Source organism: Scyliorhinus canicula, chromosome 17, assembly GCF_902713615.1.
Source record: "Scyliorhinus canicula chromosome 17, sScyCan1.1, whole genome shotgun sequence".
Classification (NCBI taxonomy): Eukaryota; Metazoa; Chordata; class Chondrichthyes; order Carcharhiniformes; family Scyliorhinidae; genus Scyliorhinus; species Scyliorhinus canicula.
Window position 1 is genome coordinate 60,021,186 of NC_052162.1, and position 24,395 is coordinate 60,045,580.

The window sequence follows — 24,395 nt, forward strand, 5'->3', positions numbered from 1 at the left end:
CATGGGTTGTTCCTGCTTCACGTTCTTACTTCCTCTATTCACCTTACTGTTTTTGTTGTGGCCATTGTCCTCCCCTGTGGTCCCCCCCCCCCCCGTTTTTGGTCCCTTCTCATTTGTCCCTTCTGGTTCCCCTCTATTGTGTTCCCCCCCCCCCCCCCTCCCCTGCACCCCTTTCTTCTCTGCTACCCCCTTTCTTTCTTGCTGCGAGTGGCTTCCCCTTCTTATTCCCCAAGGTCCTCCCTCAGTCCCCTCTCTTCTATCATGTCTTGGCTACTTATTCATTGGCCATAAACAGGTCCCGGAACAGTCGGGTCAATGTCTCCGGTGTTTTGAGGAAGCCGTCTTCCGACTCCCGGATGGCAAATTTGATTTTCTCCATTTGGAGAGATTCTGAAAGGTCGGACAGCCAGTCTGCAGCTTTGGGTGGTGCTGCTGACCCCCAGCCAAACAGGATTCTACGGCGGGTGATCAGGGAGGCAAAGGCAAGGGCGTCCGCCCTCCTCCCCATGAAGAGATCTGGCTGATCTGATACCCCGAAGACCGCCACTTTCGGGCATGGCTCCACCCTCATCCCCACCACTTTGGACATTGCCTCGAAGAAGACTGTCCAGTACCCTGCAAGTCTGGGGCAATACCAGAACATGTGGGCGTGGTTGGTCGGGCCTCCTTGGCACCGTTCACATTGTCCTCCACCCCCGGGAAGAACCTACTCAGTCAGCTTCTTGTTAAGTGGGCTCTATGTTTTTAGTTGCGTTAGGTTGAGCCTTGTGCACATGGAGGTGGAGGATGCATGTGTTTTGAAACCTCTGCTAATATATGGCCAATTTAAAATTCTAGGAGCAGACGTATTGTGGGTTTAAACAAAGCAAATTATTGATTCACACATCGGTCATGGCCAATTCACCAAATTTGCACATCTTTCAACTGTGGGAGGAAACCAGACTACCTGCAGGAAACCCAGACAGTCACCCAAGGCCGGAATCGAACCTGGCTTCCTAGAGCTGTGAAGCAGCAGTGCTAACCCCTGTGCTACCATGCCACCCAGTGGTCTTGTCATTTTTCCTTTGGTACATTGCAAACCTCGAGTCTAGAATCCATTGACTCTGTGTTTTGGAGTAAATTTGAAACAATGACAGGTGTGAATTCCACAAAAGAGTGCTGTCAAGGTATGGCCATTTACTGGGGAGACCACACCCAGTATGATTCAATTTGAAACTTTCCAAAAGCTTGATAGTCTGGTATAAACTTGCAAAGTTGACCTGGCCCACTTAGCATTCGTCTTAACAGTTCATCAATATCTATTTTTAAATAAATAAAGACAGAGCACATTAGAGTAATGAATATAGCATGCCTTTTACATGGCATTACATTATATATATTTGTAGAAACGTTAACTGTCTGTTTTTAAATTTCTTGCCAGTTTTCGCGCCTGCTCCAATTTCTCCCTTTATTTTTTTTAGTCATCTTTGTTGGGTTCTAAATATGCCCCAATCTTCTGGGCTGACACTGATCTTTGCGGCATTGTAATCTTTTCTTCCAATTTTATACCATCCTTATGTCATGGGAGTGTATCTTTAAGAAATGGTTGTTTATCAAATAGCTGCTGTGATGTCAGTGTGTGGGTGGAGCTGGAATGTGATTCTGTCATTTAGTTCACAAAGCCAACCCAATCACGAAAGATAGACTTTTATCCCGGACGAGGCCCCAATTTATTGTGGGCCAGGGTTTAAAGAACAACAAAATATATCATGGAGTTCACCTGACCCACAACTTTTAATAGATTTTGGTTGTGGGGAGCACAAGGGCCCCACATTTTTAAAAACAAAACAATGTTTATTCTATGAATTCAGTTAACACTTTATAAACACAGTAAACAGTTTATCAACTACCCACACTGATAATCCCCACAGATACAATACTCGATAGGTAACCCTTAATAATTTCCTAACAACATCCATAAGTCAAAACACCTTTTTAACAAAGACAGCAGGTTTGAAATCTCTACAGAAAGCAAGATGATCTGAACACCTTTTTAACACAAAGAGAGAGAGACTCCAACATCCTTGTAGCCTGAATACAGCTTTCAACTGAAAATAAAACTAAGACACAGTGTAGCTCCCAGCTCAAAATTAAAATAAAAGACAGAATCATATTCCAGCTCCACCCACACAATGACATCACTGCAGCTATTTGATAAACACCCATTTCTTAAAGATACACTCCCATGACATTTAACTTCCATAGCTAGCCACATGTGGTCCATTCTCCTCGTAATATCTTTCTATCTCAAATAAATATAGAACCATGGAATTCCTACGGTGCAGAAGGAGGCCATGTGGCCCATCGAGTCTGCACCGACCTTCTGAAAGAGCACCCTACCTAGGCCCATTCCCCCTCCCTATTCCCCGTAACCCCACCTCACCTACACATCTTTGGACACTAAGGGGCAATTTAGCATGGCCAATCCACCTAACCTGCATATATTTGGACTGTGGCAGGAAACCAGATTAATCCAAGGCCAGAATTGAGCCTGGGCCCCTTGCCTAGAGGATCCTCTCTCATGAAATAATTAATTAATCCTGTTTTATTACACATTACCAGGTCTGGAACAGCCTGCTCCCTGGTTGATTCCAGAATGTATTTTTCTAAGAAAATGTCCTGAAGACATTCTATGAACTCATCCTCCAGGCTACCCTTGCCAATTTGATTTATCCAATCTGTATAACAGTTAAAATCTCCCATGATTATTGCAATATCTTTCTTACAGTCTGCATTATTTCTTGCTTTATGCTGTCCTACAGTGTAACCACTGTCAGGAGCCTATACGGCACTCCCAGCAGTGACCTATTTCCTTTGCTCTGTCTTATCGCCACCCAAACTGATTCTACATTTTGATTCTCTGAGCCAAGGTAATTTTTTTACCCCTGTACTGATCTCATCCTTTATTAACGGAGCCACCCCACCTCCTTTTCCTTTCTTCTGTTCCAACTGAAATCTTTTTACAAATACAGGTGACACTTTATCCGCGACTGTATATTTTGTCAAATGAAAGAGTTATATAAATGCATTTTTGCTGATCAGTCACCCTGAAATTCTCAATTTTTTTTTACCTGGATGAATAGCGTGTCAAATTATAGGAGACAATGTGCATTAGTTTAAAAGAGGACTATTTTTTGCTTCAAATCTATGAAGTAAAGTTTCCCTTTGCATTTGTCAACCCCATTCTGTCTTTTGGCTGTCATCATAATTGTTACTTTTGAAAAAACCCTATCATTTGTCAGCGTTAAATAATATGGAATTATATTATCTTGGAATAAAAAGCAGACATTCAGGTGAATAATTGAATACGTGTAGAACAGGAAAAAATGGCACAGGTTGTGAATAATCTGACCATGAGTTAACTGCACCAAGAGCTTCAGAATATTAATGAGATAGTCGTTTGAATCACAACTAAATGTAGAAAATAAACTCCAATTCAAAAACAACATTCATATTGAAGAGGTTCAGATGGCATAAGATAATCTTACTTTCAAAAATAATAAACCTGTGATGCCCTATGATTTTTTAATGTTTATATATCTCAGTGCCTTCATTTAGCTGCCCCTTCCTCTCCATCCCATGCATTATTGTGTAGAAATGACTCCTGGTGACGAGCTGAATGGTCGCACGAAAGGTGGCTTTCTCTTGGGAGCTTCTCACTAGACCTTTTGAACCTGTCAATCGGACCCCAAAAAGAGTTCCCCAGCTTCACCCCACTTAATACTCAACCGACTAAGATGCCATCGAACCGACAGCAGAGCCGCAAGAACATGAAAACCAGAGAAAGGAAGACCCTGGCTCCAGCCCCAGAACAAAGGGGCACGTGGGGTGAACCAGACCAGAGCATGGCGGACTCAGAAGGGTCACCAGCGCTGGCCCGCTGGCCACTGATGGAGCTTCTCTATGTGGAGCTCCAGAATCACAGGCTCCATAAAATAGGTCCTTATGGTGGCCATGAGATCAGCAATAGAGGCCTTGCTAGCTCCCATAAAGGGAACAATGGACAGTGGGGCGGAGACTGGAGGTGACAGTGCGAGACCTGGAGAAATCGCCTCGCTCAAATCTGAGGTGGCAAGGTTGGTGACAACGCAGAATGCACTTCAGGGGAAAGTTGATGATCAGGCGAACATGTTTTGTCGACAGAACCTGCAGACTGTCGCACTACCGTAGGGCACAGAGGGCAGGAACCCAAAGAAATAGGTCTCGAAGGTGCTTGGGAAACTGTTGGGGAGGAGGGCTTCACCAAGACCCTGGAGATGGTCCGGGCCCACAGGTCACTCTGGTGAATGCTCAAGTCAGGGGAATCACCACAGATAATAATCGCGAAACAACATAAGTTTCAGGATAAGGAGCGGGTTCTTAACTGGGGGAGGGACACGTGTAATTGGGAAGGACACACAATCTACATACATCAGGACATTGGAGCTGACCTGACCAAGCATCAGGCGGAGTTTGATGAGGCCAAATCTACATTATTTAACAGTAAAGTGTGATTCAGCATGTTGCACCCGGCAAGACCATGGGACACGTGCAACAATAAAGAACCTTACTTCAACATGCTGGAGGAAGCGAACGAGTTTGTATGAAAGAATTTACTCGGGAAGAAACAATGAGGGACAAGTAAGAACTATGTGAATTTACACAATCTAAGGGGGGGGAGCCACCACACCAGTGAACTGGCTTGTGTATGGGAGCAAAAAGAGGGCGAGAGGGCTCTGGCTTGTCTCCCGAGAGGGAGGGAATGCCAGGCAGAAGAGGGGGGCAAAACAGCAAGCTGGGTGGGGGGGGGGGGGGGGGGGGGGGGGGGGGTTGGCCATACTGCTCAACATAAGGACAGACTTCACAACGGCAAACACGGTGACGGACCCAAAGAGTTCATATGCAATGGTTACCAGGACCCTGGAAGGCTCCCAGGTGGTACTTGTAAACATATACACCCCAAACCAGGACGACGCTGAGTTTATTAAAAAAAACAATGGCGATGATCTCCAACCTCGATTTCCACCAACTAATCATGGGGAGAGACTTCAACTGTGCACAGGATCCAACGGTAGACGAGTCTAGTCCCAGATCAGCGGCAAAATCAGGAATGACAAAAGAACTGTACAAATTAATGGAGCAGATGGGGGGTGGACATGTAGAGGTTCAACCATCCGAGGGAGAAGGAGTTCTCGTTCTTCTCCCATGTTCACAAAACCTACTCCCGCATAGACCGCTTTGAAGTGGGCAAAATGTCACAAGCCACCGGCAGGTATGTAACCTGCAACCAAAATGAGGAGGTCTCATCCTCTACATTCTGGGAGGTACTGAAGGCAGTGGTGGGAAGAGTGCAGACAATAAAAATAAACGTGATGCCAGTGTTCCTCTTCAGATCCCAACTGATCTTCAGCCCCAAAGCCTTCTTCACCAAGGTAGATACGTTAATCAAGGCATTTGTGTGGGTTGGAGAAAAAAAACCTGGATCCGTAAAAGCACCTTACAAAGAAGGCAGAGCATGGGAAGCCTGGCACTGCCGAACCTCCTACTCTACCGCTGGAGATAGGAAAGGGAGCAGATGGAGGATTCCTCCTATATTGGGACATCCCTCCGTTCACTGGCCACAGCCAGAACTCCCGTTACCCCAGCCAAATGCTCGAAGAGCCCTGTGGTAGTGGCCGCACTAAGGACCTAGAACCAGCTCAAGCACCATTTCAAACTTGTTGACATGACTGCTGCGGCCCCCATCTGCAAAACCCATAAATTAATCCCGGCAAAAATAGAACGCCAGGTTCAAAACGTGGAGACAGGACAAAGGGGTACTGACAGCAAGGGACCTGTACATAGAGTAGCGACCCTGGGGGATCTAACAGAGTAGCTCCCACTCCCAGAAGGAAACGAGCTTCGATACCTACAACTGCAGGACTTCCTCCACAAGGTGGCCACAACATTCCCTCAGCTACCCAGACATGCCCGACTGGACAGACCGCTGCCGTGAGACAAATTAGGGGACGGGAAATACGCTGACCTGATGGATGAGACACAACGAAGGTGGGAGGAAGAGCTAGGCATAGAGATAGGGGGAGGACTCTGGATCAAGGCATTGCGTAGGATGAACTCAACCTCCACATGTGCCGGGCTGAACCTAATGCAGGTTGTGCACAGGGCGCACCTGACCAGGACATACATGTGTAGGTTCTTCCCAGAGGTTTAGGACAAATGTGAATGGTGCCAAAGATGTCCAACCAGACCCATATGTTCTGGTCCTGCCCCAAGCTTGTTAGGTACTGGATCACCTTTTCAAGGCTATGTCCAGGGTACTGGGGGTGAGGGTGGAGCCATGCTCTTTAGTGGAGGTCTTCGGGTTGTCAGAACAGCCAGAACTCTTTATGGGGAGGGGCAGACATCCTAGTCTTTGCCTTCCTGATTGCCCGCCAGATACCTCTGCTCGGATGGGGATTAGCAGCGACACCCAAGGCCAGGGACTGGCTGTCCAATTTAGCAGAATTCCTGAAATTCGGAAAAATTAAGTTCGCCATCAGGGGATTGGAAGAAGGCTTCCCCTCTTCAGAGACCTATTCATGACAAGCAACAAGGGGGGAGGGGGGAGGGGGGGGGGTGCAGCTTTTATGGTAGATTTGTTACAAGTGTATATTTGGATTATACTGCAAATATTCTTTTTATTTTGGTTTTTCCCTTCCCTGCTATAAATATAAGTGAAAATCTTCAATAAAAACACTTTAAAAAATTATTGTGTATAAATGTTATTTCAATGGACTTCTCGAAAGAGTTTGATAAGGTTCCACAAGAACCTCACGTTAATAAAAATGATGACTTGCAGAATCGGAGGTATTATATCCTACTGGCATGGGTAGGGAATTGTTAGGAGGCAGTAGATGGAAGCAGAAAGTTGCAAAGGTACACCGATAGATTAAGAGAGCAAGGCAAAATTATGGTGGATAGAGTTTAATATGGAGACGTGTGACGTCATCCACTTTGAACTGAAGAAAGATAGATTGGAGCATTTTCTAACTGGTGAGACGTTAGTAACTGTGGAGAACATAGAACATAGAACAGTACAGCACAGAACAGGCCCTTCGGCCCTCGGTGTTGTGCCGAAGTAGAGAGATTTAGGATCTATGTACAGTAAACACTCAAATTATTGAAAAGGCTATGGAATCTTGGCTATTATCTCAAGTCAGATGGAATGGAAGAAGGAGGAAGTAATGGTATGATTGTATCAAACTCTGGTTAGACCCAGTCTGGAGTGTTGCATTACTGTGTTCGGTTCTCTACACTGTACCTCCAGAAGGATATATGGAATATGGCTGAATAGGATTACACAATTAGGTCATATTTATGCAGATTGGTAGAAGTCCCGCCTTGGTGCAATTTCAGTGCTGAATCCATCAGTGAGAAAACCTAGCCCCAGGATTCTCTCAATTTGAATCTATTCACTGTTCCTGGAGGGTGCGTGGTGACTGATTCCGTGCTGTAAGCGAGAGGTTTAAAATTAATTTGGAGTGGGTTCCCATATATACTTTAGTGAATATTATGATTGCCTTTTTCACAAATAGAGTGTCAGTGTGCCTCATCAGTCTTCTCCTCATCCTGAAACAGCCTGCAGCTCGTTACCATCAGCAGGTCACCAATCGCCAGTTTGTTTTCATTCCATTTCACCCACCCCTTTAAATCCTACCTGATTCAGTACTAGCAATCTTCAGGACCCTGACACTTCAATTATATCCACCAATGGCTGACCTAATCGTCAAGCAATTTGCAGTATTATTAATGTAGATGTTTTTACTGCTTCATATTGCAGAAGCATTGTCCTCCGCACTCTCTTACTGTGTTGAAGCCCAGACTCATTGCATCATCACCTATTATAATTCACTCAGAGGTCTGCCAGTATCATAGCCAATGTTCATCCACCCCGCCCTACACACACACACCAACACGAGCAGAAAATGGACAATATACCCAATTATCTCATTGTTGATTGGACTTCTTGGGCACAATTCACCGAAGACCTTTGTGACGCCCTTGACCGGCGGGCAAAAACGGCGCTGGTGACTCCGGCGTCGGGGGGGGAGAGGGGGGTGGGGTAGGGGTAGGAGTAGAGGGGTAGGGGTAGGGGGGGTAGGGGGGTCGGGGTAGGGGGGTCAAACTGGGAGGAAGGGGAGCTTTGAGGAAGATCTGCTGATGCCCCCATCTAATGGATGCCCGGGGCCAATGCACCATCGCCCCCCCCCGCACGCCGCTGCCCCCTACCCCTACCCCCCTACCCCTACCCCCTACCTCTACTCCTACACCTACCCCGACCCCCCTACCCCCTACCCCTACCCCCACTCCCCCTACCTCTACCCCCACCCCCCCCACCCCTACCCCTACCCCCCTCCCCCTACCCCCCACCCGCCCTACCTCTACCCCCACCCGTTATCCGAGGCGGCCGGTGGGATTTGAAGAACGCCGTTTTATGGCGGGTGGGTGAATCTTTAATATGGCAGGAGCGGCAATATCGGCGCCGCCGGCCGATTCTCCGACCCTGCGTGGGGTTGGAGAATTTCGCCCCTGGTCTGCAGTTCATCTGCTGTGATTCCTATATTAAAGCAAGGACTTCGGGCTGGATTCTCCGATTCAATGGCTAAGTGCCGGCTGAAATGGAGAATTCGCGGGCTTTTTACAATTGCAAAATCGGCGCCGAACTCTCACCGATTCCGGGACCGAGGAGGGGCTAGCGGCGGTGCCTTCCCGCGGTGAAAATGGGCGGAGAATGGCCGGGTCCGTGGGCGCACCTGCACATGGCGATGAGCCGCAGTGATCACGCTGAACAACATGGCGCCAGCCATGCGCGGACCCAACCTGCCATCCGCGACCCCACAAGCCACCCCTTGGCCACCTCCTGGCCACCCCCCACCAGTCCCCCCAGCCCTCGCAGAAGCCCCCCCCCCGGCTAGTGGCATGGCTCGCGGTAGAGTGCGGCACGCCACTGGACACAGTCCGCAGCCACCACGCCGGGTTCCCAACCACTCAGACCACACGTCAACCACGCGGTCAGGAACTCGGTCTATCAGGGGCGGAGCATCGTGGGTGGGTTTCCGGTGTGCGGAAGGCGTGCGGAAGGCGTGCGGAAGGCGTGCAGCGGCTCCACGATTACGCCACTTCTGCGGGGACGGAGCTTGGTTGACCGGCGTCAAACTACCACAGGCCCCGATTTGGGCGTCGGAATGGATTCTCCGCCCGATCGCTGATTATGATATCGGCGTCGGGTAACGGAGAATCCCGCCCTATATTTCAAAACTACTCCATTGGTTCGGAAGCATTTTTCATGTACTGAGGTGGTGAAAAGTTCTATATAAATGGAAGTTATTTTATTAATTATTTCCCAAGACCTCAAAACTGTAGAATTCATTATAAACTTAACTCACTGCTTCCTTCTACGATCTCCAGATTTTGAAAACACAATCTTGGCAATGATCAATGTCTTGATTGTCCTCGCTCTCTTTCCTTTCTATTCACCCTCACCGGTGGCCTCTAGTCTGAACCACTTACTTACATTTCTCAATTAAAAAATGAATGAAATTAGTTCTAGAATACTTTGGAAGTCCAAATGCCATAGACTCTACCCCATTTATACTGTGGACTGTATTCCACTTGTGACAATAAGCGATTTTCATTTCATTTCATAATGCTGGCTCCAACCGATAAACTAACTGCGTGGCAAGGCACAGCTGTGTCTTGTGGTTTCATATCCAAACACTTAAAATCCTCTTTAAATCGACCGAGTACTCTGCTGGCTTCTAATAGATGGTCGAAGGCCAAGCACTTAACCTGTCCCTGAGAAGTAAAGCATGATGGTCACAAATACATCCATGCTCCGGAGACATCAGCACTGTCACATCGACACCTGAGTATTGTTCATGTGGGATATTTCACTGGTGGCAATAATGTGGAATAAGTGTCAGTATGTTTTAATCCTCTCCGGATGATTCCGTATTTTATGTTGTTTCCTGAAGGAGTAAATAGAGACTGCCTTCCCAGGGTCCACACACAGTGGGACGAGGGGAAAACAAATCTTTGGTCGGCTGACTCTAATTTAAGCGTTTGTTAATTATCAACGCATCTCCTCTTCAGAGGTTATTTGGAACCGATATAAAAACAAACAGGTCAGACAGCATCTGCACAGGGAAAGTTAACGGGTGCGATTCTCCCATAAGATTTTGGGCGAGCTTGATGGGGCGTTTCCTGCCGGCTTTTTGGATGAGATCCAGACCTGGATCCACCCCCACTTAGTCATTCTTTTGGGCCCATGGGAGTTTCTCACCAGTTTAGTCCACACTTAAGGCTGGATTCTCCCTCCCCGCCAGCCGCAAGAACGCCACGGGCGAGCCGCGTGCAATGGAGAACTCCACTGACCTCGGGCGGGATTCTCCGGTCGCCAGGCGGACTCGGCCAGAGAATCCCGCACTTAGAAATTTTATCAGCAGTGGGGAGCTGAACTCACAGGTGAGGCCTGCTCCTCAGGGATTAGGGCACCATTTTGGCTCCCTGATCTTTGGCAGTGCCACCTGGGCACTCTGGCACCCCAGGCAGAGCTCCAGCCAGCTTGGTAGTGCCACCCGTGCACCTTGGCAGGGCCAGTCAGGCAGTACCAAGGTGCAAGCTGGGCAGTGCCACATTGCATGGGAAGGGCCAGGGGGTCATCCAGTGCTATCCCTGACCACCCAGGGGTCTCTAATGGGTAGGGTGACCCCTCTGGATGCTGCTCCACTGATGCACGATCAATTGCACGAAAGACTCAGATTGGTACAACTGTGGCTTTATTACAGTCAGATGCGTGGCCTCCTACTGCAGCTGGTGAACTGGCTGATCAGAAGGAGGACACGCATATTTATACGGCTCCTTGTGAGCAGAGCTAGCCAGCAGGGGCTATGGGCGAACCTGTAGTGCAGGTCCTACCTTACATCCCCTAATACAGGTGCACACAGTAGTTCACCACATTCACCCCCTGTTAAAAATGAGTCCGGCAGGGGTGGCGTGGAACTATATACAGTTTGCAAATAATTTACAGTGGGGAGGGGGAAAAAAAGTTTTTGATAGTCCGGTGCCCGTCAGAGGTTAAGTCGATCTGGTGCTTTGATGGTTCGCTGGGAGCGACGTAACGGTGGCGGCGATGTCGGTGCTGGCGGTGCTGTTGCTGGCCAGTAGTCGGATGACTCCGGGAGCGTGCCAAAATCTTCCTCGTCCTCTTGCGTGGGCAGGGGAAGGAGGGATGGACCTGGTGGGGCTAATGTTGGGAGCGCCGGGGGAGGGGAGGGTGGCGCGTGGGTGGAGGAGTGTGTCAGAGTGGAACCTGAGGGAGCCAGGTCCCTGAGGGAGGAAGTATCTTGGCGGCCGTCGGGGAACTCCACATAGGCATACTGGGGGTTGGCGTGGAGCAAGTGTACCCTGTCCACCAAGGGGTCCGCCTTGTGGAGTCGGATGTGCCTGCGTAGAAGGACCGGTCCTGGAGCTGCGAGCCAAGTCGGGAGCGACACCCTGGATGTGGACTTCCTAGGGAAGGTAAAAACACGCTCATGGGGTGTGGTATTTGTGGCGGTGCACAGTAGTGACCGTATGGAGTGTAGTCCATCAGGGAGGACCTCCTGCCAGTGAGAGGTTGGGAGGTTTCTGGACCATAGGGCCAGCTGGACGGCCCTCCAAACCATCTCGTTCTCCCTCTCTACCTGCCCGTTTCTCCGGGGGTTGTAGCTGGTCGTCCTGCTGGAGGCGATACCCTGGCTAAGCAGGAACTGACGCAGCTCATCACTCATGAATGAGGATCCCCTGTCACTGTGGATGGAGGCGAGGAATCCGAATAGAGCGAAGATTGTGTTGAGGGCCTTGATGATGGTGGCAGGCGTCATATCGGGGCATGGATGGCGAAGGGGAACCTGGAGTATTCATCGACCACACTGAGGATATATGTGTTGCGGTTGGTGGAGGGGAGGGGCCCTTTGAAATCCACGCTGAGGCGTTCAAAGGGGCGGGAGGCTTTCACCAGGCACACGCGGTCTGGCCGGTAGAAGTGCGTCTTGCACTCCGCACAGATCTGGCAGTCTCTGGTGACTGCCCGTACTTCCTCGACGGAGTAGAGCAGGTTGCGAGCTGTGATGAGGTGGTACAGTCGTGTGATCCCCGGGTGACAAAGGCTGTCATGCAGGGCCCGGAGTCGGTCTACTTGTGCGCTGGCACATGTACCTCGGGAAAGGGTGCGGGGGGTTCGTTGAGTTTGCTGGGGCAAAACAAAATCTCGTAATTGTAGGTGGAGAGCTCGATTCTCCATCGCAAGACTTTATAATTTTTGATCTTGCCCCGCTGCGTGTTGTTGAACATGAAGGCTACTGACCGTTGGTCAGTGAGGAGAGTGAATCTCCTGCTGGCCAGGTAATGCCTCCAATGCCGCACAGCTTCAACGATAGCCTGGGCCTCTTTTTCGACGGATGAGTGCCGTATTTCAGAGGCATGAAGGGTGCGGGAAAAGAATGCCACGGGTCTGCCTGCCTGGTTTAGAGTGGCAGCGAGGGCAACATCTGATGAGTCGCTTTCTACTTGAAAGGGGAGTGTCTCGTCTCCTGCGTGCATCCCGGCCTTGCCTATGTCTGCTCTGATCCGGGCGAAGGCGTGTTGTGCCTTGGCCGCGAGGGGGAATTGAGTGGACTGTATAAGTGGGCGGGCCTTGTCCGCATAGTTTAGGACCCACTGGGCGTAGTAGAAGAACCCAAGGCAGCGTTTGAGGGCCTTGGGGCAGTGGGGGAGGGGAAGCTCCATGAGGGGCGCATGCGGTCGGGATCGGGCCCCAGAAATCAGTTCTGGACTACATAGCCGAGGAAGGGTAGGCGGGTCATGCGGAACACACACTTCTCCTTGTTGTACATAAGGTTGAGGAGAGTGGCGGTGCGGAGAAATTTAGCAAGGTTGGCATCGTGGTCCTGCTGGTCATGGCCGCAGATGGTGACATTGTCTAAGTACGGAAATGTGGCCCGCAAACCGTTCCGGTTGACCATTCGTTCCATCTCCCTTTGGAAGACCGAGACCCCATTAGTGAAGCCGAAGGGAACCCTAAGGAACTGATAGAGCCGACCGTCCGCCTCGAAGGCAGCATATGGACGGTCCGATTTACGAATGGGGAGCTGGTGGTAGGCGGATTTCAGGTCAATTGTTGAGAAGACCCGGTACTGTGCAATCTGATTGACCATATCAGATATGCGTGGGAGGGGGTACGCGTCGAGCTGCGTGTACCGGTTGATGGTCCGGCTGTAGTCCACGACCATTTTGTGTTTCTCCCCCATTTTTACTACTACCACTTGAGCTCTCCAGGGGCTGTTGCTGGCCTCAATGATACCCTCCCGAAGCAGCCGCTGGACTTCGGACCTGATGAAGGTCTTGTCCTGGGTGCTGTACCATCTGCTCCTGGTGGCGACGGGCTTGCAATCCGCAGTTAGATTGGCAAAAAGGGAGGGGGGGTCAACCTTTAGGGTCGCGAGGCCGCAAACGGTGAGTGGAGGTAGGGGTCTGCCGAATTTGAGGGTGAGGCTCTGGAAATTGCACTGAAAATCCAGGCCCAGCAATAGTGCAGCGCAGAGGTTGGGGAGAACATAGAGGCGGAAACCGCTGAATTCTACGCCCTGGACTGTGAGAGTGACCGTGCAGAACCCTCGGATCGAGACAGAGTGGGATCCGGAGGCCAGGGAGATCCGTTGGTTGGCGGGGTGGACCGCGAAGGAGCAGCACCTTACCGTGTCTGGGTGTATGAAGCTTTCGGTGGCCAGGTTGTGAGGACGGGACTGGTCCAGTGTCATCGAGGCGAGCTGTGGGTGGTCGTCCGAGGTTTCAGATGTAGAGCGTCGGCGACCCAGATCTGGCATTCCAGTCCCATGGGGGAGACAAAATAGCGGCGTCTGGGGGTCTTGTAGGGACAAAATGGCGACGCCCATGGAGCACACGTTGCGGGGGCGGGGTGATATGGCAGCAACTATCGGCCGCAAGTGGAGCGAGAGGGGGATGGCGGCGCCCACTGGCCGCACGTGGACCTGGGAGGAGAAGATGGCGGCGCCCATTGTGCCTTCGGCAGGGGTGAGGGGGCGATTGCGGGCGCGATTCTGGGCGTGATTGCGGGTGCGATAGCAGCGACTGCACGGGCCTGGCATACAGCTGCAAAGTGGCCCTTTTTACTGCAGGACTTGCAAGTGGCAGAGCGGGCCGGGCAGCGTTGGCGGGGGTGCTTCTGCTGACCGCACCCCCGGGGGTGCGTGGGTTGGCGGGCGGCGCAGGCATATTGAGTCAGCAGGGCCCCAGCCGGGGGGGTCGTTTGCGGGGTCCCGGAGGGGTTGGACGGGTGGACCGCGTGTCGAGCGGAGTAGGATTGGACGTTTCGAGATGCGACCGTCATGGAGAGCGCTAAAGCTTTTGTCTCCATTAGGTCTAGTGTGGCCCCCTCCAGCAGTCGTTGTCGGATGGGGTCCGACGCAATCCCCGTTACGAATGTGCCGCGCATGAGGAGATTGGAATGTTCAGTGGCCGTGACGACCTGACAATCACAGTCCCGTACGAGTGGGATTAGAGCCCGCCAGAAGTCTTCGATAGACTCACCAGGGAGTTGAGCGCGATTGGCGAGTACGTGCCTGGTGAAGAGCGTGTTTGCTTTCTGTGCGTAGTTCTCTTTTAGGAGTGCCATCACTTCCGCGTAACTTGGGTGTCTTGGATCAACGGGAACACATTGGAGCTCAACCTGGAGTATAAAACCTGAATCTTCTGAGCTTCCGTCGGCGTGGGGTTCGCAGCGTTGATGTAGGCCTCAAAACAAGCTAGCCAGTGATTAAAGTCCTTTCTGGCGTCGGGCAAGTGCGGATCCAGCTGCAGGCAAACTGGTTTGATTCTGATGTCCATCTCTTAGTAAATCTGACTGTAATAAATTGATGCACGATCAATTGCACAAAGACTCAGATTAGTACAACTGTGGCTTTATTGCAGTCAGATGCGTGGCCTCCTGCTGCAGCTGGCGAAATGGCTGATCAGGAGGAGGTCATGCATATTTATACGGCTCCTTGTGGGCGGAGCTAGCCGGCAGGGGCTACTGGCGAACCTGTAGTGCTGGTCCTACCTTACATCCCTTAATACAGGTGCACACAGTGGTTCACCACAGCCACCGACTGCTCCATTGACTGAGAAAGAACAAAACATCTTTATTGGCAGGATGCACTTCAGTGCTGAAGGTGGGCCTCATCCATAGCAGCATGTTTTTTTGTATTAATTTTTTTTTTCAGTTTTTCCAATTAAGGGGCAATTTAGCGTGGCCAAACCACCCACCCTACACATCTTTGGCTGTGGGGTTCAAACCCACACAGACGGGGAGAATGAGCAAACTCCACACAGGCAGTGAGCCGGGGCTAGGATCGAACCTGGGTTCTCAGCACCATGATGAAGCAGTGCTGACCACTGTGCCGCCGGTGTCTTTTGTATTCATTGACATTGCCTGCTCTTATATGTAATTCCAACATTCTCTGGTTGTATTTCAGACTTTAGTAGTTGCTTCCTGATTTGTAGAGATGAGATTTGACTCCATTTTAGAGCAGTACTCTGATGCCAGGTATGCTTCAGCTACAGGAGGCGAAAGAGGCCGGTGTCCTGGCCTTTGCGTCCCTAGTAGCCCGGCGGGGGATCTTGCTACAGTGGAAGGATGCGAGGCCCCCAAGTGTGGAGGCCTGGGTCAATGACATGGCGGGATTTATAAAGTTGGAAAGGATTAAATTTGCCCTGAGAGGATCAGTACAAGGGTTCTATAAACGGTGGCAGCCTTTTCTGGACTTCCTGGCTCAAAGATAGGTATCTTGGTCAATAGCAGCAGCAACTGGGGGGAGGGGGAGGGGGAGGGGGAGGAGGGGGAGGGGGAGGGGGGGGAGGGGAGGGGGGGGGGGGGAGGGGGGGTGTTCCTAACTATAGTTTCTATATTTTTTTTGGCTACGGTTATGTAACTTAACACTGGGTTAACTTAAGTTGTTGTTAATATGTTGGGTTGTTCATTGAGGAGGGGCGAAGGTTTATGATTGTTGTTATTACTGTTATCGTTGGTATTTTAGTATGGTTTGATGTTGTTGTGTAAATTCTAAATTTTTCAATAAAAATTATTTTTTTAAAAAAAGGTATGCTTCAGCTATTCACAGCAAAATGCTCCCTTTGCTGTAAAATAATTACATAATGAAAGTGAATTTCATCCCCTATTGACTGAAGGAAAGGCAACGGCAATAATAGAACTTTTGTGGATCAAAATAAATAAAAGTGAATTTAGATGTTAATACCATGTAGAAGAAATTGTAACAGTCAATATAATATCACAGGGGACTCACATTGTCTTCAATCATTCGTTGTTAATAAATACCAGGATTACATTTGTTTGGAAAATAAAATGATGCAGAAATGTTATGCTAACTGCAGGTTGAGCAAAAAATGACTCTCTGAGCAATAAATGCAATGAATTTAATGGTTTATTCATATTGTGCATTTCCAGCTGATATTGCTACGGCATTATTTAGGCTGAAGACTTATAAGTGTTAGAGCTTTGAACCCTGCAGGCGTAAACAATCAGTTACAATGACAATCCAAAGCAACAATCTGAGGTCCCTATCTGCTTCAAGAAGACAATCATCACCCCTGTACCAAAGGAACGGCAAGCAGCGTGCCTTAATGACTATCGTCCAGTGGCTCTGACATCCATCATTATGAAGTTCTTTGAAAGGTTAGTATAGGCACGAATCAACTCCAGCCTCCCGGATTGCCTTGATCCACTACAGTTTGCCTACCACTGCAATAGGTCCACAGCAGACGCCATCTCCTTGGCCCTGCACTGTACCCTGGAACACCTAGATAAAAAAGACACCTTGTCAGACTCCTTTTTATTGACTACACCTCAGCCTTCAACACCATTAATCCTATGAACCTCATCTCCAAACTCCGTGGCCTGGGCCTCGGCTCCTCCCTCTGTGACTGGATCCTGAATTTCCTAACCCACAGGCTACAATCAGTAGCCTGTAGCCAGTGCCCCACAAGGCTGTGTCCTCAGCCCCCTACTATACTCCTTATACACCTATGATGGTCTGGCCAAATTTCCCTCCAACTCGATTTTGCTGATGACACCACTGTCGTGGGTCAGATCTCAAACAATGACGAGACAGAGTGCAAGAATGAGATAGAGAATCTTGATAACTGGTGTGACGACAATAATCTCTCCCTCAATGTCAACAAAACGAAGGAGATTGTCATCGACTTCAGGAAGCGCAGTAGAGAACATGCCCCTGTCTACATCAATGGGATCGAAGGAGAAAGGTTCGAGGGCTTCACATTTTTAGGTGTCCAGATCACCAACAACCTGTCCTGGCCCCCCATGCCGACACTATAGTTTTTTAAAATCAATTTAGAATACCAAATTCATTGTTTCCAATTAAGGGGCAATTTAGCATGGCCAATCCACCTACCCTGCGCATCTTTGGGTTGTGGGGACGAAACACACACAAACACGGGGAGAATCTGCAAACTCCACACTGACAGTGACCCAGAGCCGGGATCGAACCTGGGACCTCGGCACCGTGATGCACCAGTGCTAACTACTGCGCCACCATGCTGCCCTTCCAACACTATAGTTAAGAAAACGCACCAACGATTCTACTTTCTCAGAAGACTAAGGAAGTTTGGCATGTTCACTACGACTCTCATCAACCTTTACAGATGCACCATAGAAAGCGTTCTTTCTGGTTGTATAACAGCTTGGTATGGAGCCTGCTCTGCCCAAGACCGCAGGAAACTACAAAAGATCGTGAATGTAGCCCAGTCCATCACGCAAACCAGCCTCCCATCCATTGACTCTATCTATAATTCCCGCTGACTCAGAAAGGCAACCAGCATAATTAAGGACCCCACACACCCTGGACATACTCTCTTCCACCTCCTTCCGTCAGGAAAAAGATACAAAAGTTTGAGGTCACGTACCAACCAACTCAAGAACAGCTTCTTCCCTGTTGCCATCAGACTTTTGAATGGACCTACCTCGTATTAAGTTAATCTTTTCTCTACACCTTGCTATAACTGTAACATTATATTCTGCAGTCTCTCCTTCCTTCCCTATGTACGGTATGCGTTGTCTGTATAGCATGCAAGAAACAATACTTTTCACTGTATACTAATAAATGTGACAATAATAAATCAAATCAAATCAAATAGTTCTGGATATCATACCTGAAATCAAATAAAATATTCTATAAAGACATCTAGTGGCTTGCTCACATTAGATGAATGCCTTCTTCTCTTGCATCATTACTCTGCTTCAAAACATTGGGTCCTTCCTGTTTGTTCGCTGTTTATTCCCTTATTTCCCCTTTTATTTTTCCCATTACATTTTTGATCCATGGATGATTAATGGATATCTCACTTTAAGACAAGCAGCCTGCACCTTTAATTCAAAAGGCCGTGCTGGTTTAAAATGGAGACTGCAGATTGGACAGCATCGGTGACAGAGAGATGGGTTGGGACTCGGTTTGATTGATTTGGCTGATAGCCGATGGATTAGCCCAAATGGCTATACTCTGCCCAGTAACAGGTTGTGATTGGATCATGTTCCACTTGACTGTTTTTCAGAGTTCCACAGTTTGAGTTTGAATTCAGTTTTGATTCTGGCAGCAAGATGGATGTACGAACCTTACAGCTTTCCCCCAGAAAGGCTGAGTTTGTGAACTGGCAGAGAATCTGGATGAATCTATTTGCAGGAAATTCATTACAGGCTGTGAAAGCAACGTCCAAACTCTGCTAACTCTCTCGAGAAAAGACTAATGCGAACTGCCCAACTCTCTCTCCAGAAAGACAAAGACCTGAAGACAAACCACAAACTGAAAGCAAAGCTTGATGTGAAGCAAGGGACCTCTCCAGGAAAAGCTGTGAGTAAAACCTTTCTAAACTACAGAAAACCTGAGTGAAGGAATCTGCAAAGAAGATCATTACAGCAAACCAAAGACTTTAATCTGCAAGCTTGCTGTGAAGAAAGTGTGCTGAAAGAAAAACACCATCTGAAGCAAAGACTTAGCTTTTGACTTTCATCCTTATTATTTTTCACACCAACCCCCTCTGTGTTTGTCTGTTTTGTGTGTGGGGCAGTTAAAGTGGGAGTCAGGAATTAAATTACAGTTAACCAGTTGTATTTACTGCATATCTTATTATGGTCCTGTTATAAATAAATAGTAATTGTGTTTAAATTTACAAGCCTGGTAACTGTGATTATTGGGCAGCCAAGGGCCAAAGACGTTCGGTATTTTTATAAGAATTATTGGTTAATTCACTTGTGTTGTATCTCCGTGGAATTTGGGGCTGGAATTAACCACGCACTAGCCCAAGGTGGCGTAACAGGATAAAGTGACACCACTATTCACAGCGAGAATGGAGATAATTAGCTAATTTGCCCAGAAGTCTACCAGGTCATGGAAGTGGAGGCAAAGGAAAGGCATTTGTGGGAGGAGCTAAATACAGTGAATGTTTAACTAGAGGAAATTGCAGGTCATCTTGAACTAAATGCCAGACATGTAGACTAGCCATGCTGTGTCAGTCAATGGGTCAAGGCGGGTAGAGCTGCATGCCATCAGACTGGACATTGATCCTGACACCATGTTTTTGGATGAATGTAGATTGGGGCAAGAACAATTCCTTGGGGAATTCCAGAGCTAATTATGTGTGGTGCGAAGAGAAACCATTTCTGGAGGTGCTCTGGCTACAATTGGATAGCTAAGATTCCAGCAGTCCGACACATGTTCTGTGAGCAAAATCTTGACTTTGAAGCGATCACAAGTAAAAAGACAGAACAAAGAGGGTGCGGGAAGAGCAACATGTTCTTTACCAGTGGTGTTATCTTATGCTATGGCAACACAGTATGCCTGGGTTCCCAGTTAGTTTGCAGCTCTTCTGCTGATCCCTGAATTATAACAGGAGTGTCCCGGAAGAGCAGAAGAGTTTTGGCCCAACGTACACAAGAAAGAGAGCAGCTACTTTGGATAAATCGTGAGACATGCTCCAGAAATGCTTTGGAGAGATGTGCAAATAGGGCTGCGCCCTCTTAAATGCCTGGAATGAAAAAATACTTTCTGTAAGACATTCTGTGCTACTCAAATTAATTAAAACATTGATCCACGTTAAAATCTACAAAGAAATTTACTTTGTACATGAACAGAATCTGCTGATACTGCAGTTACACAGCTTAATTAATAACCTTTTAACTCATTTGTGTTCATGATTTATGCGGACCATATAGATTTTTAATAATTATAGAATCACGTGACAAAATAGGTCATCAGCAAAGATTTGGTCAATCAGCAAACCATGGATATCGCATGACCTCACTTTTCCATTAGCAGTGGAATTAATTAACCTTCATGCCTTTCTGTAAAGGGAGTTCAATTACTGCATAATTTCTACAGTTGCTGTCATCCCACCATCATTCTCCACCCAGTTCCTCCCTTTCCATTTCAGCTTTAAGCTCTTTCCCAGCGGGAACCAATTCCATTGCTTTCATGGAAAGTTGTTTGGTAGTTTTCTCACAATAATGTTCTTTATTTTAGCGGGTGCTCTTCTCCCATCTTTTATTGCTTGCTTCCACAGTGATGTTTAGCCAAACGGATGGCAAAGCTATTTCAAACCCATGAATTGTACTCTCAACAGAACTCAATTGAAATCTCTAATAAGCGTAATGGCTATTAACAATTTTTCATGATTCCATCATCAGTCCAAACATGAATTTGTTTCTTTCAAGGTTTTTGAATTGTCCACGCTATTCCTCATTCAATTATCCCTTATGTCAGTGTTTTTCAAACTTTTTTTCTGGGGAGCTATTTTTACCAACCGGCCAACCTTCGGGTCCCAACCCGGCCGATCTTCGCAACACACGCCGGCTGACCTTCGCGACCCACGCCGGCCGACCTTCGCGACCCACCATTTTCTCTTACTGTTACAACCTGCCTGCTTACCATTGGCTGGGGACTAATGACAATCCCACAATCCTGTGGGAGTATGAGCTTCCCCAATGAGGGGGGCGGAGAAATCATTAGCAGACTCCCTGCATAAATAAAGCTGGCCAGTTTGGAACCAGCAGACAGAGAGGAGTTAGCTGCAAGGGAAGTTGCTGCTGCTGTTGTGTATATATGTTATTGTAAATAAATGTTATTTCTTTGCATCCTGAAGACTCGTGCTGGATTCTTCGTGGCCCTCACAAAACTGGCGATGAGGGTTAAAGTGAATAGCTGTCTACACTGCTGAAGCCACTTCCCTGGATTTTTGTTGGATACAGGTTGGAAGTTGTTTTCTATCACACCATGCCTCTGTATGGACGTTTGGATGTTTTTGATGCTGCGCTGGAAAGCTGGAGCCAGTACGCACAAAGAATGCGTTACTATTTCCGGGCAAACAATATCACCGAAAACGAGCGCCAGGTGGTCATATTGCTCACCGCCTGCGGCCCGCATACGTTTGGGGTGATTAGGAGCCTTGCGTACCCAGCTGTGCTGGACACCAAAACGTTTGATGAACTTGTGAACTTAGTGGGGCAATATTTTAACCCAACCCCATCCACGATAGTCTAGCGTTACCGGTTTAATACCGCTGAGAGGACCCCAGGAGAATCCCTTGCCGACTTTCTATCCAGGCTACGCAGGATTGCGGAGTACTGTGACTATGGTGAGACCTTGTCAGAAACGTTACGCGACCATTTGGTTTGCGGTATTAACAATGCGGCCACCCAGAGAAAGTTGTTAGCTGAGCCAACATTGACTTTTCAACAGGCCATTCAAATAGTATTGTCCCGAGAGAGCGCAGAACGGGGAGTGCAGGAGCTACAGGGAATGGAGGTACATGCCTTGGGGCGCAACCCCTTCCGTCCAAAAGCGTTCCCCTGCACCCCTGCGGTACCTTGGGCGAGGCGACGTCCGGATCGACGCCAGTGGCCGACAGACATTCATCCCCGAAGGGAGCCTTCTCCAGAACCAATGAATGAGGAGCCATGTCCGTGTCAGACTTGTAGGCACCGACCCCGTCGCGGACGCCGGTCCTGGGGGCGCCAGAGGCGCCGTTGTTCCGACCGAAACTGGGGCCAGACCAGGGGCCGTACCTTTCATTTGGATGAACCTGCGGCGACTACTACCGAGTACGTGGAGACGGAGGACGACTGCCTGCAGCTGCATTGTGTGGCAGCTCCCATTGTGGCCCCCATTAAAGTGACAGTACGGGTCAATGGTCACCCGCTTGAGATGGAGTTGGACACTGGCACAGCGGTCTCCGTGATCGCCCAGAGGACATACGACCGCATCAAGCAGGGTATACAGACCCTTACATTAACTGACACACAGGCGAGGTTGGCCACCTATACGGGGGAACCATTGGACATTGCAGGAACTACGATGACCCCTGTTAGAACATAGAACATAGAACAGTACAGCACAGAACAGGCCCTTTGGCCCTCGATGTTGTGCCGAGCAATGATCACCCTACTCAAACCCACGTATCCACCCTATACCCGTAACCCAACAACTCCCCCCCTTAACCTTACTATTAGGACACTACAGGCAATTTAGCATGGCCAATCCACCTTACCCGCACATCTTTGGACTGTGGGAGGAAACCAGAGCACCCGGAGGAAACCCACGCACACAATGGGAGGACGTGCAGACTCCACACAGACAGTGACCCAGCCGGGAATCGAACCTGGGACCCTGGAGGTGTGAAGCATTTATGCTAACCACCATGCTACCGTGCTGCCCCGTTGTTTATGGACGCCAGAAGGGACGTTTCCCACTTATCGTGGTGCGTGGCCATTGGGTCGGGACTGGTTGCGCCATTTGCAATTGCAGTGGCAGCATATCCTCCAAACAGTTTCTGGAGGGTTGACTGAGGTGCTAGGACGATACCCAGATGTATTCCAGCCCGGTTTGGGGAAAATAAAAGGCGCTGTAGCCCGTATCCAATTCGAACCAGGATCCACGCCGCGCTATTTACAGGCGCGCCCGGTGCCTTATGCCTTGCTCGAGAAGGTAGAAGGGAAGCTCACTCGTTTGGAGACTTTGGGTATCATCAGGCCCGTCCGTTTCGCTGACTGGGCAGCACCAATTGTACCTGTAATGAAGCCAGATGCCACAGTTTGCCTGTGCGGCGACTATAAACTTACAGTGAATACGGCTTCCCGACTCGACCGATACCCAATGCCTCGCATAGAGGATCTCTACGCAAAGCTTGCAGGCGGACTCTCGTTCACAAAATTAGATATGAGTCATGCCTACCTACAGTTGGAGCTGGACCCTGCCTCCCGGCCATATGTAACGATTAATACACACCGGGGCCTGTATGAATATACACGTTTGCCTTTTGGAGTATCCTCTGCCTGCGTTATTTTTCAACGCGTTATGGAGGGCATTTGAGAGGTTTACCGCATGTTGCTGTCTACTTGGATGACATTTCGATCACAGGGATGTCGGAGCAGGAACATTTAGAAAATTTGGAGGCTGTTCTTAGACGCTTTCTGGAGGCTGGAGTCCGTTTACGTTGCACAAAGTGCGTTTTTCAGGCGAAGGAAGTAGTCTACCTGGGTTATCGGGTGGACCGCGTAGGTTTGCATCCCATCGCAGAGAAGGTGCGCGCGATTCAACAGGCCCCCGCCCCGACTGACACTTTGCGTCTTCGTTCGTTTCTCGGCCTCGTAAACTATTACGGAAAGTTCCTCCCCAATCTGGCGACTATGCTGGCCCATTGCACCTTCTGCAAAGAAGAATCACACCTGGGTTTGGGGTCAGTCGGAAGAAACCGCTTTCCGGCGGGTAAAACAACAATTGTCGTTGTCTGGGTTACTAACCCACTAAGATCCTGGAAAGCCTTTGCTCGTCACATGTGATGCATCCCCGTATGGTATTGGGGCCGTCCTGTCCCACAAGATGGAGAACGGGGCCGAGCGGCCGATAGCTTTCGCCTCCCGCACATTGACTGCAGCGAAAAAAAAGTACGCGCAGATCGAGAAGGAGGGCCTGGCAGTGGTCTTTGCGGTGAAACGTTTCCACCAGTACGTATATGACCACCACTTCACTATCGTGACTGATCATAAGCCTCTGCTGGGACTTTTCAGAGAGGATAAGCTGATACCGCCCATTGCTTCCGCATGGATCCAGCGCTGGGCTTTGTTACTCGCTGCATACGAGTATCCTCTGGAGCACAAACCAGGAACCCAGATAGGGAATGCTGACGCACTGAGCCGATTGCCTTTATCGACCGGCCCCATGTCGACCCCCATGACCGGTGAGGTGGTTGCAACCCTACATTTTATGGACACCTTG